The sequence below is a fragment of the Eulemur rufifrons genome, chromosome 19, assembly GCF_041146395.1.
Source record: "Eulemur rufifrons isolate Redbay chromosome 19, OSU_ERuf_1, whole genome shotgun sequence".
Lineage (NCBI taxonomy): Eukaryota > Metazoa > Chordata > Mammalia > Primates > Lemuridae > Eulemur > Eulemur rufifrons.
The window spans coordinates 83294688-83312105 of record NC_091001.1 but is presented as its reverse complement, the minus strand read 5'-3'; the positions used below and the strand labels follow the sequence as shown (position 1 = coordinate 83312105).

At 39.9% G+C, this 17418-nt stretch overlaps 1 protein-coding gene across 2 annotated transcripts in view; it reads right to left on the bottom strand.

Annotated features, from left to right (window-relative positions):
- The window catches only part of KCNG3 (potassium voltage-gated channel modifier subfamily G member 3), a 41818-nt gene that overhangs the window by 22886 nt on the left and 1514 nt on the right, over positions 1–17418 (bottom strand). The gene's annotated exons all lie outside the window — the stretch shown is intronic.

The following is a 17418-nucleotide window of genomic DNA, read 5'->3' as shown; positions in this document are numbered from 1 at the left end:
CAATTTTTTCACAAAATGAACTGGCTGGGCATGGTGGCTCACACTGGTAATCCTAGCACTTTGGCAGGCCAAAGTGGGAGGATCACTTGAGGCCATGAGTTCGAGACCAGCCTAAGCAAGAGTGAGACCCTGTCTCTACAAAAAGAGAAAAAATTAGCCAGGTATGGTGGCACGTGCCTTTAGTCCTAGATATTCGGGAGGCTGAGGCAGAAGGATGGCTTGAGCCCAGGAGTCTGAGGTTGCAGTGAGCTATGATGACGCTACTGCACTCCAGCCCAGAAGACAGAGTGAGACTGTGTCTCCAAAAAGGAAAAAAAAAAGAATGAACTAATGATACAAACAAACATGGATGAATTTTTTTAAACATTATGCTGATCAAAGGAAGCCAGACATAAAAAAGCCAGACATCCTATCCAACTTTCGTCATTTTAAATTCTGTAACAGGCCGGGCACGGTGGCTCACGCCTGTAATCGTAGCACTCTGGGAGGCCGAGGCAGGAGGATTGCTCGAGGTCAGGAGTTTGAGACCAGCCTGAGCAAGAGTGAGACCCTGTCTCTACTAAAAATAGAAAGAAATGATTTGGACAGCTAAAAATATATATAGAAAAAAAAAATTAGCCGGGCATTGGTGGCGCACGCCTGTAGTCCCACCTGCTCGGGAGGCTGAGGCAGAAGGATCCCTTGAGCCCAGGAGTTTGAGGTTGCTGTGAGCTAGGCTGACGCCACAGCACTCTAGCCCGGGCAACAGAGCGAGACTCTGTCTCAAAAAAAAAAGAAAAAAAAAGAAAAAAGAAATAAATTCTGTAACAGGCAAAGTAGTCTACAGTGACAGAAATCAGTGATTACCTAGGACAATAAGGCAGAAGAGAACTTTTTGAAGTGAAAGAAATATTCTATATCTTGTTTGGGATGGTAATCACACAGATATATACACTTGCCAAAAGTCATCAAACTGTATATTCAAAAACACGTATGCTGCAGTTTATGTAAATTTTATCAATAAAATTGATTTTTTAAAAAATGAGGTATTATTTCACATCTGCCAGATTAGCAACGTGTTAAAGTCTCACAACATGTAGAAATAGCAAGAATATTGAGCAACTGGATTCTTATTCACTGCTGTTAAGAGTATAAGTCAGTACAACTACTCTGGAGAGCTATTTAGCAACATCTAGGAGAAATGTGCATATCGTTCAATACAGTAACTATAACTCCAGTCCTGCGTAGACACATTAAATTCTCCTATATGTGCACTCAGACATGAACAAAACTATTCATTAGCACTACAGTAATAGCAAAGTTTCTATACAGAGGAGAACAAATAAATCAATGCCTACTACATTACAGTTAAAATGAAAGGACTACAGCTGTAGAAATCAACATCAGAATATGAAGTTAAACTAAAAAGGCAAGGTGCAGATTCCATTGATGATACCATTTATATAAATGGTTTTAAGTATGCAAAAGAATACCATATTTTATGTGTAGCTACATACATGTGTACATACATATATTCAATGTATTTTTAAATGCATGGAAATAATAACATCACAGTCCAGAGAGTAGCAATTTCTGTGGAAAAGGGAGCGATTTCAATGGGAAAGAGGCACTCAGTGGACTTCAATTGTATTTTTAATGTTTTCTTTCTTTCTTTTTTTTTTTTGGTAGAAACAAAGTTTTCCTGGTCTTGAACTCTTGGCCTCAAGCAATCTTCCTGCCGTGGCCTCCCAAAGTGCTGGTTTACAGGTGTGAGCCAATGTTTTACTTCTGCGCCGGACCAATGTTTTACTTCTTAAGCTGGACAGGGTGGGGGGGTACATAGGTAATCGTTCATTGTACTATAATCTATACTTTTTTACATGCCTGAAAGACTTCATAATGATTTTTATGCACAATTTCCTCTTCTATCTTTGAAAAGGATGTGTTTCTTTTATTTCACAGATTGATTTGTTCTGCTTCTTAAGTTTTTGGTAGTTGTATTCAAAGAAAACACATATTGATTGACATAAGGAATTCTTCATTTTTTTAAACGCTTAAATTTTGCTTTATTTTCAACAGTCTTTTATATTTAGAAAAATCCTCAAAGCATTTGATGTAATGGCTTAGGACCAACATTTAAATAAATTATACAGGTTAATTCAGAAATAGGGTAAATTTGTTTTAAAAGTCCATTGTATATTGTACTGTTAGCTAATAAAACTTAATTTTTATCATTCTAAGGACTGAAAAATTCTGATTTTTCATCTACTTGGTTCTTAAATGACATAAGTAACAAGTATCAATTAAATCCAATTTGGTCCTTAATTTGGTTCTTGAGATGCAAGTCAAAGTTCCCCGCATATCATTATAAAGATAGAGCTGTTGTCTACACAAAAAGCAATGGAGTTTCAGCCAAGCACACAAGCTCAGGAACCAGACTGGGGCTGATTCTCAACTCTCTCACATTAAGTCAGTCACTGGACTTCTCTATCACCTTACCTGTAATCTGAGATACTAATAACCTCAGAGGGTTTTGTATAAATAAGTCAATTCATGTCATTGCTGGGCATATAGGGGGAGTTTCGTAACATTATTTCAGCCACTCTCATCTCACACACGCAAGGAATTACGCACAATGCAAAGGTGGTGCTCACAAAATGACATGCAGACTAGTCTTACTGCTTCAAAGAGTTCAAAGAGTGTCTTGGTTATGCCTCAAGGATGACTGAGTAAATATTAATACATACAACTTTCTTCCTTTTTTAAAATGTACTTTGACCAGGTGAGGTGGCTCATGCCTGTAATCCCAGAACTTTGGGAGACCGAGGCAGGAGGATTGCTTGAGTCCAGGAGTTCAACTCCAGTGTGGGCAACACAGGGAGAACCCATCTTTAAAACAATGACAAAAATTAGCTGGGTGTGGTGGCATGCCCCTGTAGTACTAGCTACTTCTACTAGGGAGGCCGAGGTAGGAGCATTGCTTGAGCCAAAGAGGTCAAGGTTGCAGTGAGCTATGCTCTCACCACTGCATTCCAGCCTGGGCGACAAAGTGAGAACCTGTCTCTTAAAAAAAAAAAAAAAAAGTAATGCACTTCCCACTTTATTTCACATAAAATCATAGACTTTTAATATTTTATCAAAATGGCAGTCTGTGACTTAATACAGTTCGAGTATCCCTTATCAGAAATGCTTGGGACCAGAAGTGTTTTGGATTTTGGATTTTTTTCAGATTTTGGAATATTTTCATTATACCAGTTGAGCATCCCAAATCTGAACATCTAAAATCCACAATGCTCCAATGAGCATTTCCTTTGAGCATCGTTTTCTGTGCTCGAAAAGTTTCAGATTTGTCACTGTGCAGTGAGATAGGAAAAACATTTAAAAAAAGAAATTTCAGATTTGGAGCATTTTGGAATTCGAATGTTCAGATCTATAAGACCTATCTCGTGAATCACAGTTTTGATCACCCATCCACCTCCCTTTTACCAAGTCAGAGTAAATGGTAGCCAAACTAACGGCGCTTTCTCCAGCACAGATAAAAGAATGAATTACTCACTGGAAACCTGAGGTACCTTCCCATCTCTTAATCAACTCCGAGCAGCGAGTCCTGGTGCTCTCCAGGGTGGATTTCAGATATGAACATCAGCATAGAAGAGTGTTATAAAGGGGGGTTAAGCATTCTGAAATTAATACAGATAGTCCCTAGCTTCTGAATACTTGATTTCCCACACCAACCATAAATAGAAGTAAAAGCCACTGCTTCACCAGAACTACCATGATTAAATAGTAAGTTCGGACTAAGGGAAGTACTTTGGGAAAAGAGAGCAATCTGTGAGTTAGGGTGGGCCTCAGTGGGATCCAAGGGCAGCATCTGGCATCAGGCTGGTTAGAAGACAAGAATCAGTCATCCATCCTCAACCCTTGAAGCCACCCAATAACACAGGTACTATTGTGAAACTTATTTTACAGATGAGGAAGCTCAGGCTTAGAATAGGCATGTCCCTGTGGCCACACGGCTGGACAGTGGTAAAGTGTGAGTCCAGGCCCAGGAGACACCACCATTCTAAACAGGGATTGGCAAATATTTTTTGTAAAGAGCCAGAAAACAACTGTTTTAGGCTCTGCAGGCCATACAGTTTCTATTGCAACTACTCAACTCTGCCAAAGTAGCAGGAAAGCTGCTGTAGATAATATGTAAAAGAATAAGCATGGCTGTGTTCCAATAAAACTTTACTGATGGACATTGAAATGTGAATGTCATATAATGTTCATAAGTCACAAAATATTATTCTTCTTTTGATTTTTTTTTTTCACCATTTAAAGCTTAGCTCAGGGGCCATATATAATATGGGCAGTGGGCCTGGGTTCGTCTGCAGGCCATAGTTTGCCCACCCAGCTCCAGACCACCAACAAGGGGTGTGGGGAATCGGTAGGGACTCTTGTCATACCATGATGTCAGAGGCTAACTTGGCTCATACAACAGTATCTTTTTTTTTTATTAAGCACTGAATATGCAGAGCAATACGACCATATCTTTACCAAGAAAATGAAAAGGGAAACCCTGCCACCATAGCCTGGACCAACACGACCTTTAGCTGCCCAGGACTCAAGGGAGTCCTAGCATCGAAGTGAAACCAGATCTAGAGGCTTTTGGGAGCTAGCAGAGGAAACCACTCAGCATCTCTAACAGCAGTCCTAACTGGCCTTGCTGGCTCCACCCCTGCACCTTGGACTTTATATCCTCCACACTAGGGCCAGTTATCTTTTAAAATTAAGCCAAATTATGTGTTCTGCTCAAGACTCACATTCAGATATAAATCCAAAGTCCTCACCATTTTCTTTTTTAAAAAGAAGACAATCAAAATGAAATCTTTGTAGTCTACACATCCCCACCTTCACCCCCAATTCCCTACCAATCTCACTTCATTCAGCTTCCTTGCTGTTTCTCCAATAGACCAAAGACACACCCACCTCTAGGGTTTGCACTCCTGTTCTCTATGCTTGGAACTTCCTCACCCAGGTATCTTCCCGATGGCCACCTGCATCCCTCCAGGTCCTTCTTCAGACATCACCTTATCAGAGAGGCCTTTCCTGACCATGGTGCACACTTATCCTGTAAACCCCTGATCCTGCCTTATTTCTTCATAGCACTTATCACCATCTGTTTTGTTTTGTTTTGTTTTTTGTTTTTTGGTGGGGGGTGGGGAAAAGGAGGCTTTGAGATGGGATCTCACTAAGTTGCCCAGGCTGGCCTTGAAGTGCTGGGGTCAGGTGATCCTCCTACCTCAGCCTCTCGAGTGGCTAGGACTACACTGTTATATATGTGTTTATTTATTTATTTTGAGACAGAGTTTTGCTCTGTTGCCCGGGCTAGAGTGCTGTGGCGTCAGCCTAGCTCACAGCAACCTCAAACACCTGGGCTCAAGCAATCCTTCTGCCTCAGCCTCCCAAGTAGCTGGGACTACCGGCATGTGCCACCATGCCAGCTAATTTTTTTTTTTTCTATATATTTTTAGCTGTCCAGATCATTTCTTTCTATTTTTAGTAGAGACGGGGTCTCGCTCTTGCTCAGGCTGGTCTTGAACTCCTGACCTTGAGTGATCCTCCCGCCTCAGCCTCCCAGAGTGCTAGGATTATAGGCCTGAGCCACCTCGCCCGGCTGTGTTTATTAAAATAGATGGTTCTTGGCCGGGCGCAGTAGTTGATGCGCCCGGCCAAGAGTTTGAGGTTGCTGTGAGCTAGGCTGATGCCATGGCATTCTAGCAAGACTCCATCTCAAAAAAAAAAAAAAAAAAAAATAGACGGTTCTTGAAGGCAGGGACTCTCTGTTTCTTTCACTGCTATATCCCCAACACTTAGAACAGTCCCAAATATATAGTTAGTACTAAGTAAATGATTGTTGAACTTAATAAATGCATAGGGAGCCACAAAATCAACTTACAATTGATTTTTTAAAATATAACCTACTCATAGGTTGAAGAAAACTTAGAAATACTCACTCTTCTATCAAAAGTGAAAATGCTACAAACTCCCACTGTTAAATTTGACTGGCTTTAAAAAAAATAAAAATGCTGTTATATTTGTATGGTTCTTTCACATGCAAAACTCATTTACACTGAGTGCCTTACCCAAGTGCCAGGTATTAAACTACATGTTGTAAAGCACAGAATTTATATTTTCAAAGAACTTCTAGACTAACAGGGAGCTAAGACATACTCCCAGGCAAACTCAAGGCAAGATAGACAGTGAGAAGGGGCTAAGACAGAGAAAAATAGCTAAGGAAGTTTAGCTTCCAGTTAAGGGTTCAGTCTTTATTCTCTCAAATTGAGCCTTCTGTGAGATATCCCCACTTAACAGACGAAAGCACAGGCCCAGAGTGGAGTAGTGATTTAACTATCTACTGTCAGCTGAGGTCTCCTGACCCTGAGTTCTGGTTCTTCCCACTACAGACTTTTCCTTTTGACATTTATTGGCTGAAAAAGTCAGATGTCTGCCTCAATTACATACTTCCTTCTGCCAGTAGAGTCAAAAACCAAGGAGTTCCTGCTACTCACAGACTAAGAGGATTATTTAAATGCATGTAACTATTCCCAACACTCCAACAGAACCCACTAGTTCCTGAATGAATTGATTAATTCAAACACAAATGTTTTGTATGTTGCTTTGTCTGATTCATCTGCTTAACCAAAATGTCTAGATCCCTTTCTTAGCCATTCAAGGGCTCCAGTTTTCCAACTCGTTTTATCTCTTTCAAACACACCATTAAAACATGGTGCTTAAAACACGATGGATGGTGATGGTTGTACAACTCTGTGAATACACTAAAAACCACTGATAGTTTATGATACATGAATTATATCTCAATAAAGCTGTTACATTTCTTAAAATGTGTTGTTTCTAGGTCTTTGCTATTAAAATATTATTAACATAGTATCCTATTCATTATAAACTGCATTATTATGATGATGGTTATTAATATTAATAAAGAATAGTACTGACTTTCATTCATATTTTAGGGGAAATTTGGCAATCTCTATCAAAAAAACTTAATTATTTTTATTTTTAAGTATTATGGATACATAATAGTTGTATATCTTTATAGGGTACCTGTAATGTTTTGATACAGGCATACAATGTGAATTAATCAAATCAGGATAACTAGGGTATCCATCGCCTCAAGGTATTTATCATTTCTTTGTGTTAGGAATATTCCAATTCCACTCTTTTAGTTATTTTAAAGTTTACCCTAACTTATTGTTGATTATAGTCACTTTGTTGTGCTATCAAATATTGTTCATTCTGTCTAACTAACTCTATTTTTGCACCCATTAACCATCCCCACTTTATCCCCCACCCCCAGACTACCCTTCCCTGCCTCTGGTAACCATCATTCTACTCTGTCTCCATGAGATCAACTGTTTTTAATATTTAGTTCCCACATGTGAGTGAGAACATGTGAGATATCTTTCTGTGCTTGGCTTATTTCACTTAACATAATTTTCTCCAGTTTCACCCATGTTGTCTCAAATGGCAGGATTTCATTCTTTCTTGTGGCTTTATAATATTCCATTGTCTATATGTACCACAATTTCTTTATTCATTCATCCATTGATGGACACTTAGGTTGACTCCAAATCCTGGCTACTGTGAATAGTGCTGCAATAAACACAGGAGTGCAGATATCTTTTCCATATACTGATTTCCCCTCCTTTGGATATATATCCAGCAGTGGGATTACTGAGTCTTATATAGTGGTTCCAGTTTTGTTTTTTGAGGAACCTCCACACTGTTCTCTGTAGTGGTAGCACTAATTTACATTCTCACCAACAGTATACCTGGGTTCCCCTCTCTACACATCCTCATCAGCTATCAAAAAAATGTTTACAGCACAATCTTTTTTTTTTTTTTTTTTTTTTGAGACAGAGTCTCACTCTGTTGCCTGGGCTAGAGTGCCATGGCGTCAGCCTAGCTCACAGCAACCTCAAACTCCTGGGGCTCAAGCAATCCTACTGCCTCAGCCTCCCAAGTAGCTAGGACTACAGGCATATGCCACCATGACCAGCTAATTTTTTCTATATATTTTTAGTTGTCCGGTTAATTTCTTTCTATTTTTTAGTAGACACCCAGGGTCTTGCTCTTGCTCAGGCTGGTCTCGAACTCCTGAGCTCAAACTATCCGCCCACCTCAGCCTCCCAGAGTGCTAGGATTACAGGCATGAGTCACCGAGCCCGGCCTAGAGCACAATCTTTTTAACTTATTTTCACTTTGGAATTTAACCTACGCATACACCACTCCAATTTGTAAAGATATATGAAAAAGACTGTGCTCTGCACCACTGTTTGCATTTTTGAAAAACTAGAGTCAAACTAACCGTTCCTTAGCAGAGTAGAAGAGGGACTCCAGAATCAGAACCCAGGGCACCACAAACCCATTGTGTGAGTCTGGACACATTAGTTAACTTATCTAAATCTCAGTCATAAGATGGGGATAACAGTACTACTTCACAGGACTGTAATGAGACTTGGATGACAAAATACATGTTAAAAACTTGACTAGTATATTAAATATTAAATAAATATTGGCTATTACAGCCATTACTATTATCTACAGAACAGACACTTATCAAATGAATTATGGCCTGTCCAAACAATGGAATACTATACAAACATTAAAAAGAATGAAGAAGATCAACTGGATGTGTTGGCATGTGCCTATAGGCCTAGCTACTCAGGAAGCTGAGCTAGGAGGATCACATGAGTCCAGGAGTTCGAGACTGCAGTGAGCTATGATGGTGCCACTGCACTCCAGCCTGGGTGTCAGAGCATGACCCTATCTCTAATTCTTTTTTTAATGGTTTTAATCTTGAAAAAAGAAAAAGAATGAATAAGATTTATATAAACTGCTATGAAGAGCTTCAAGATGTATTGTTAACTGAAAAAGGCAAATTGCTGAATAAGATTATAAAACGATCCCAGTTATATATTTAAAAAAGAAAATCTCAGCCAGGTGTGGTGGCTTATGCCTGTAATCCTAACACTTTGGGAAGCCAAGACTAGAGGACTGCCTAAGCCCAGGAGTTCAAGACCAGCCTGGGCAAGAGTGAGACCCCATCTCTACAAAAAAATTTTAAAATTAGCCAGGCGTGGTGGTGCGCCTGTAGTCCCAGCTATTTAAGAGGCTGAAGCAGGAGGATCAATTGAGCCCAGGAGTTGGAGGTTGCTGTGAGCTAGGCTGACGCCATGGCACTCTAGCCCAGGCAACAGAGTGAGACTCTGTCTCAAAAAAACAACAAAAAAGAAAATCTCTAACTATGTATGTGTACATACATATGCATGTATGTGTTTATATATATGTATGTGGGAGTGTATGTTTATATGTACATGGAAAATTTCTAGAAGAACACCAAGAAACTGGGTAGTGGGACTGAGGAGAGAGTAGCATGTTAACTTTTTAACACTTTTTTCCATTGAGGGAAGTTTTAATTTAAAAAAAGCAAAAATAATAATGTTGAAAATGACTTGCTTACCAAAAGAGAGAAAAAAAGCACTTTGGTTAGAGAAAAGGCATTGACAAGAAAAAGTTTCCACTGAATTCTAAAATTGGCAGCAGAGAAAAAAGAACCCCATACACATTAAAAGAAACAGTCCACGGTGACAGAGCAGAATTAAACTAAGGTTCTGGGCTGTAGTCAATCCTATCAGAGATCTATTAATTACCGACTTCTGAAAATATCCACCTTATCTGTAGAGTAAAAGCACTAAGACTTTCATCTTCGTTTCAAATATTGCTTTTTATTTTTAAAGTATTTAAAAACCTATTGGATTTCTATAATATTGAACTAAAAGGCAATAGAAATGATACAATTGATTTTTAAATTTCTATCACCTGGTGTTTCATTTTGATTATTTAATTTTTTTAACTTAGGCTTAAAATAACACTACAAGAAATTTAAACATTTTTAAATCTCCTCAAATTCTCACCACCACAATACAAAGCAATACAAATTAAAGATCAAAATCCCAACATGAAGCATCTTTTAGAAAGAATTTCTAAAGAACAGATCAAAATTATAACAAGACTTTGCATACTAAAGAGATTTAAAACTCAACAGAGAACACTTTTGCTGAGACTGACTGTGGGGACAAAATGTCCAGAAACAAAGGACCAAAAAATAAAAGGGAAAACTACTTTATATCTGACCTGTCTTTCAAAATTCAAAAGTTCTCAAAGGCAACTAGCAAGGAGCATCTTTTTATGAAATAGGCAGCAAAGCTTAGTATTTTAAAAGATGACATGACTATATGTTAAAATGCCAAAAAGAACACTAATGTTCTTGGCAGTGCCAAAATAATACTCATGTTACTAGAAGGCACACTGCCTGAAAAATCTAGTTTACCTTTTTTTTTTTTTTTTGAGACAGAGTCTCGTTCTGTCACCCAGGAGGGAATGTAGTGGCATCATCATAGCTCACTGTAACCTTAAACTCCTGGGCTCAAGCGATCCCCTTGCCTCAGCCTCCCAAGTAGCTAGGACTGCAGGCATGCACCACCAAACCCAGCTAATTTATTATTTTTGTGTGTGTGGAGACAGGGTCTCGCTGTGTTGCCCAGGCTGTTCTCAAAACTCCTGGCCTCAAGCAATCCTCCCTCCTTGACTTCCCAAAGTGCTAGGATTACAGATAAAATATTAAGAACTTCACCATTCTGGGACTCTAAAACCACACTGGTACCCTACAACCCCCACCTTGCTATCTGAATGGAATACACGCTCAAATTGTATGAAGATTACATGTGACAGCATATAAGGAGGCATCTTCACAGCAGCGATGGCAATTAATCCCCAGGATAACTGAGTTCAGAGATATCCAACAACCTCCTTAAGGCTACAAGGTAGTCCCTAAATCCAGTGAGAGTGTCCTTCTAAGAATCAGAAAAGAACACCTACAGACACAGGAGAGAAGGCCATGTGAAGACCCGTGCAAAGATGGAGGCAGAAACTAGATCCCCAAGCCAAGGAACACCTCGAGCCACCAGAAGCGGGAAGAGAACTTGGCCCTGCGGAGTTCTTACTTGATTTCATGCTTCTGGTCTCCAGAACTGCGAGAAAATAAATTTCTGTCATTTTAAGCCTAAAGAAAAAAAAAAAAAAAGGACATCACCATTCTAAGTTACATGAATTGTTTGTCAAGGCAGGTTGGGAATGTGTTCATTCAAGATCTTTAACAGATGAGATAGTCCTCTCAATGAGATGGTTCCAGTTTTCAGTAAGAAAAATAGTTTATGATCCCTCTCCCAACAAACCTCTGGAGATCCCTCTTCCGGAGTCTCCTTGCCACAATACCCCAAATCGGAAGCAGATCCTGTAGCAAAGAACTGGATTCACAGCTCACTACGCGTGGGCCACAGCGGTCAAGCAAGAGGGACCCCGATACCTGTGGGCCCTACCAAGGCTTCACTCAATAAATAGTATCTCACATACTTTCCCAGTCCTGGCCGATGAGCTGGCACTAATAACATAACAAAAATCCACATAATTCACCTGAATCCACTGCTACTCTCCCAGATCCAGCCCCACATGCTCTCACCTGCTGGGTCTTCCATCTGCCATTGACCTCTCCATCCATTCTCCACCCAGTGGTCAGCGGTGTTTTTTAAAAACACATCAGATCATATCTTTCCTCTGCTTAAAACCTTCCAAAGACGTCCCTGTCACACCTGGAAGAAAGCCAAACTCCTTCCCATGGCACGTAGGCCCTGCCTGATACGCCATGCTCCCCTCCAGCCCCATCAACCAACTCCTGCCCTTGGACTAAATTCTAGCCCACATGGGCCTTCCTCCTGTTCTGTAGGCAAGACAAGCCCATTGCCACCTCAACGGCATCTTTGCATTTGCTGCTCCTTCTTCCCAGAACACCCTTCCCTCCCTCTGCCCAAGGATGGCTCTTTCTCACACTCAGGACTCAACTCATGTTACCCTTCACAATCTAAAATTCTTCTGTATTTGCTTACTGTGCTGTCTCCCCATCCACTATCACCACTAGCTGGCTGGCTCCATGAGGGCAGGAACCCTTCTTCTGTACTGCTATACCTGCAGTGCCTGGCATAGTGCCCAGCACGATCACCGGAGCAACAGTTAATGAATGGTTAAACTTCATGATTTTTTTTTTTTTTTTTTTTTTTTGAGACAGGGTCTCACTCTGTTGCCCAGGCTGGAGTGAGTGGCCTCATCATAGCTCACAGCAACCTCAAACTCCTCAACTCAAGTGATCTTCTTACCTCAGCCTCCCGAGTAGCTGGGACGATAGGCATGTGCAACCACACCTGGCTAATTTTTCTACTTTCTTGTATTGACAGGGTCTCCCTCTCACTCAGGCCTCCCAAAGTGCTAGGATTACAGGTGTGAGCCACTGCACCCAGCCTCATGATTATTTTTTAATCATTAAGCATTTTTTCTCAATAAATAGATAATAAGAGTAAGCTACTATGGTCCAGGCAATTGTGGTTTTCTTTTAATGAGGTCTTAAATTTTTTTTAACAGAATCTTGCTCTGTCCTTCAGGCAAGAGTGCAGTTCATATAATCACAGCTCACTGTAGCCTTGAACGCCCAGGCTCAAGAGACCCTCTTCCCTCAGCCTCCTGAGTAGTTGGAACTACAAGTATGTACCACTACACCCAGCTAATTTTTAAATTTTTTGTAGAGAAGAGGTCTCGCTATGTTCCCCAGGCTGGTCCCGAACTCCTAGCCTCAAGTGATCCTCCCACCTCGGCCTCCCAAAGTGCTGGGATTATAGGTGTGAGCCATTGTACCCAGCCTAAATTATTGTTTTCTTTTTTTTTTTTTATGCTTATCTTCTCTAGATCATTCCCATTTTTAGTCTAAGTGCTGCCAAACTGAGCATGGAGCTAAATTAGAGAACAAAGTATTTACAACTTATATCATAAACAGAAGACTAATTTCTCCCGTCTAAGTACTAACCGGGCCCGACCCTGCTTAGCTTCCGAGATCAGACAAGATCGGGTGTGTTCAGGGTGGCCCTAGACGGTTAATTTCTTAATTTAAAAAAAACCTTCAAACTGAGAAAGTCATTGGCAGAATGAGAAAAAGCTATAAAAATCTCACAAAAAAATAAGGTGTATGACTCCTCAGTATATGTAAACATGCAAAATCTTGCTCAAAATAAGACAAAACAAATTAATAGTAGATACCATTTTTCACCTCTCAGCATGGTAAAGACCAAACACTTTGCAGAGTATGAAGAAACATGCTCTCTGGTACATTGTTGGTGGAAGTATAAATTGATACGATACAGGCCGGGCAAGGTGGCTCGCGCCTGTAATCCTAGCACTCTGGGAGGCCGAGGCAGGAGGATTGTTCAAGGTCAGGAGTTCCAGACTAGCCTGAGCAAGAGTGAAACGCTGTCTCTACTAAAAGTAGAAAAACTTAGTGGGGCAACTAAAAATAGAAACAAAAAGCCGGTGTGGTGGCACAAGCCTGTAGTCCCAGCTCCTCAGGAGGCTGAGGCAGGAGGATTGCCTGAGCCCAGGAGTTTGAGGTTGCTGTGAGCTAGGCTGACGTCAAGCACTCACTCTAGCCCGGGAAACAGAGTAAGACTCTGTCTCAAAAAAGAAAAAAAAAGATACAATACAATCTTTTGGGAGAGCAATTTGGAATTATTTTGCGAAAATTACAAATATGCGCTTTGATTTAACTTTCAGGAATGTAGTCTATGGATATACTTGCACAAAAGCAAAATACTAAAAGCACAAATGTCCAGCAATTATGGGAAATCTATACAGTAGAATACTATGCAGCTGCATAAAAGCAGCTCTTTATAGACTTACATGGAACGATCTCCACAACACATTGGCTAGTTAACAAGTTTCGGGAGCCCACTGTGCTGATGCACACCTGTAGTCCCAGCTATTTCAGAAGATGAGGCAGGAGGATCACTTGAGCCCAGGAGGTCAAGGCTGCAGTGAGCTATGATTGTGCCACTACACTCTAGCCTGGGCAACAAAGGAAGTCCCCATCTCTTAAAAAAAAAAAAAAAAAAAGAAAAGAAAAGAAAAGAAAAAAAAAGCAAGTTTCAGGGTGGTATATGTATTACACTTTTTTTGCTTTTTGTAAATATATATGATGTGCTTGCAAATATATAAAATCTCTCTGAAATGACAAAAAACTAGCAACTGGTTAAATCTAGGAAAAAGAACTGAATGGATGGGTAATGGAGAATGGCTTACCTTTGTAGCTCTTGAATTTTGAACTATTATTGGTATGATTATTAGCCATCCAAAACAAATCAATTAAAAAGGATCATCCCCATACACAAAAAGTTGTTTTTTTTTGTTTTTGTTTTTTTTTTGAGACAGAGTCTCACTCTGTTGCCCAGACTAGAGTGCCGTGGCGTCAGCCTATATCTTACAGCAACCTCAAACTCCTGGGCTCAAGCAATCCTCCTGCCTCAGCCTCCTGAGTAGCTGGGACTACAGGCATACGCCACCATGCCTGACTAACTTTTTCTATATATATTTTTAGTTGTCCAGCTAATTTCTTTCTGTTTTTTTAGTAGAGAAGGGGGTCTTGCTCTTGCTCAGGCTGGTCTCGAACTCCTGAGCTCAAACGATCCACTCAGAGTGCTAGGATGACAGGCATGAGCCACCTCGCCTGGCCCACAAAAAGTTTTAAAATTATCAATTTAGAAGACTTTTTCCAAACTTCAGAGTGTGCGCTAGTCCAAAATTTCAAAAGCTAATAAAAAGAAACTTTTCTTCCTGACCTAAAGGAAAAAAAAAAAAGAAACCATACTCTTATCTTTATTCCTTTTGTATAGTAAGTTCTCGATAAATAATTGTTTTTTTCTGTCTGTTTCAACTGAGAGTTTTGGCACCTGAAGCCCCAATGCCTTACCCTAAACAGCTTTTCAAACTATGCATAGAAGATATATTTTTGGCAGGTTATGTTTTGAAATGTAATATAAACAATAGATACTTATTGTACTTAATAATCTTTTTTCTAAAAGATGCTGTGATTATAAACAATATAGGAAAATTTACCTGCCTTCTAGGGCTTTGCATCTGATCTAGCTTAGGAGCCAGGACATGTTTATATGAAAAAATAACTACTGTGCTAAGAAGAATATTACAGATGCCAAATGAGCAATCCCTCAAGAAGTTCAGGAGGAAACATCACATCTACTAGGGAAGTCAGTAAAGGCTTCAAGAGAGAACAGAATCTGAGCTGGGCTGACGAATGATCCAATTTCAGTATGCTAGGGATTGCACAGTAGGGACGTTAGGGCGGTTCAAGAACAAGTGAGTAGACCAGGCTGGACGAATGGAGGCTGCAGATGGTAGGCAGGACTCCTATCTCCTGGAAGTCCATGTAAATCACCCCTAATGCCTGTACCCGCCAATGCTCTGGATTAATTTTGATTCTTCCTAGTATTTCCCAGAGTTGTCATTTCTTCTCTATTCTCACCACCACAGAGCAATCCAAGCTCTCATCCCCTCCCTCTGCAAAGATCTCCAAACTCATCCTCCTGTGTCTAATCTCCCCCCTCTCCAATTCAGGGTACACACTTACCACATGCGTTACTTTATATGCATAACCCACTCACCCCAAACCCCACAAACCAGCTAATGGCTAGCCACTGCGTGCAAAATAAAATTATTCTCCCTCAAATCCAGGGCCTTCTATTATATCATCAGCTCTCTATCTACCTCGCACTCCATCACTGGACTCACACTCCATAAATATAAAATACAAGTTTCATGACTATGCCCATAGTGTTCCTTTTACCTGGAAAAGCCTCCTTATTTTGTTCGTAGGCAGGGCACACATGGTTGTGCAGGTTGCATTAAAATAGTTTATATAAATGATATCCTCTGCCAGTATTGGGCAGTGCACACCCTCTGCAACCTTCCAACCATGGTTTGTTTCCATCCTCTCCTACCTTGAAGGCCTTCTCAGAACAACTCAACTCTCAGAGATCAATTGTGCCTCTGATTTCTATATCACCAACTTGATACCAACTTTACAATAAAAAGTTACCACATTTGGAACACTTGCCATGCCTTGAACATAGCAGATACTCAAAAGATGCTTGCAAATTATGAGCAGATAAGTCAAAAACAGCAGGTTGTGGTTAAACTACAAAGAGCCTTGACAGCCAAAAAAGAAGTTTTGGCTTTATTTCATAGCTGCCAAATATGGTCAAATAATCAGAAAGATGTTTTGGAAAGACTAATTTCAGCAACCACAAGCAGCAAAGCAATTATACTTAAAGTGCCAGCTTAAGGGCCTCTCACTGGGGCTTCCTCTGTAATGTGCAGCATCCTCGGTCATTCAGCCATCCTTCAGTTTATCTGTGTGGGACTGCAGATACTGGTTTCCATATACCTACATTCATAGAGTAGCTTAAAAACTGGGCCATTAAGCCAAGAAAAACATGCTTTTGCCTGAAATATCTGGGTATCCAGGAAACAGCTCCGACTTGAATAATTATACACATACATAAAATACATATACACAAATAAGCATCACTCTTATCTTCTTTCTTCGCTTCTTTTGCAGTCTCCCTCTTTTCCATCTCTGTCACTTCCCTTTTTGGTTTCGTCTGTTTCTCTCCCTCCCTAAAATTACTATTTATCGCTCTCATTTCTCTCCAGATGATGTACATTAGTGATCTCCAGACTCCCCTCCTCCCCGCAAAATTATATTTCAGATATTTCACTGTTTTTACTCATGTGTTGGTTTAGTCAACTTCCTCAATATCTGTACTAATAATTCAATTCCCCTATTTCCTTTGTTAATATAACTCAAGACTTTACTAACCTCAGACTTCTACAGTTACTAGTGAATCATTTCAAAGCCAGTCATTTATGGCTCATTTTCCTACAGCCCTCTTAAAAATTAAAAAAAAAAAAAAATCAAGGGCACTTATGTACTTAGGTAAATAAATGAATTTCACTGTATTGTTGGAGTGCCAAATAAGTAATTCTTATCTGTAAATTCAAAACAGTTAGAACCTAACACACTAAAGAAAATGTTTCCTAATGAATTTCCTTTCAAAGCATGTATCCTGGATTTCAAGCCAAGAAGGCATACCAGTAATACACTCGGTGTGGTACTAGACAATTTTATTTACTTCTCAGATTTATACAAAAATCTTTACTCCCTACAGGAAGAGTATTATGTGGAAGTAATCCACTGCAATATCAAGACACATAGCACCATTCCTAACATACACATGCCTGCCAGGAAAAGATAACAAGGCATGATCTTAAATTTAAAAAGTGAATGGAAGGAGGATCTTAAAACAGTAATCAGATAAAATAAAATATACAATTTGGGTTTTGTGCCTCAAAAGGCTGTCTCCCTTGAAAGTCCAATTTTAGTCTGCTTAATCCTCCAACAAAATATGCTCACTTCTACTAAAA